This window comes from Nannospalax galili, unplaced genomic scaffold (genome assembly GCF_000622305.1).
Source record: "Nannospalax galili isolate Female #2095 unplaced genomic scaffold, S.galili_v1.0 scaffold337, whole genome shotgun sequence".
In the NCBI taxonomy this organism is placed as follows: domain Eukaryota; kingdom Metazoa; phylum Chordata; class Mammalia; order Rodentia; family Spalacidae; genus Nannospalax; species Nannospalax galili.
This window is the reverse complement of record NW_008340932.1, coordinates 187168-187886: the sequence shown is the minus strand read 5'-3', so window position 1 is coordinate 187886 and position 719 is coordinate 187168.

The window sequence follows — 719 nt, the reverse complement described above, 5'->3', positions numbered from 1 at the left end:
ACACAAGAAATGGAGACAGAGGGAAAGATGATTAGGTAGGTAGATAGATAGATAGATAGATAGATAGATAGATAGATAGATAGATAAATTATTGAATCTAAAATCCAACATGATTTTTAAATTAAATTAATGTATAGATTATTCTATTCTGAAAATTAGTTCTGAGAAAAGATATGCTGATTTATCATAGATTAAATTTACAGTTTATCAGTATTTGGATCATATACATATAAAATATTCAAATGTTATGTTTTTACTTATATAAAAAGCTCAAAGTTTTTAACTTTTATCTACATTTTTTCATAGTTAATTTTTGATTTTTTTTTAATTTGGAAGAGAGTAACAGTTAGCATAAAGGTAATCAATCTTTAGTCTTAGAACACCTTAAATTTAAGTCTTTCCAAGTTCTGGGAGACACATTAAAATAGACTTACAAAATAGCATATCTTTATAAATATTGCCTAGCATATCTTTATAAATATTACCAAAGAAATAAATTTGATCCATGGTCAATTACACTCATCTTAATTTTCAATTTTGACTCTCCTTTTTCTCAGCTATTAAAAGGTATGTATTAGTGAGTGGGTCTATATAGGTTTTTTGATTAAAATGATGATGGGATTCATTGAGAACATTTATTACTGAATAGCAATTTCTATATGGTGCAGAAAAATCTTTTAAAAAACCACATAATATATGGAACTGTGTGCAAAATTTTG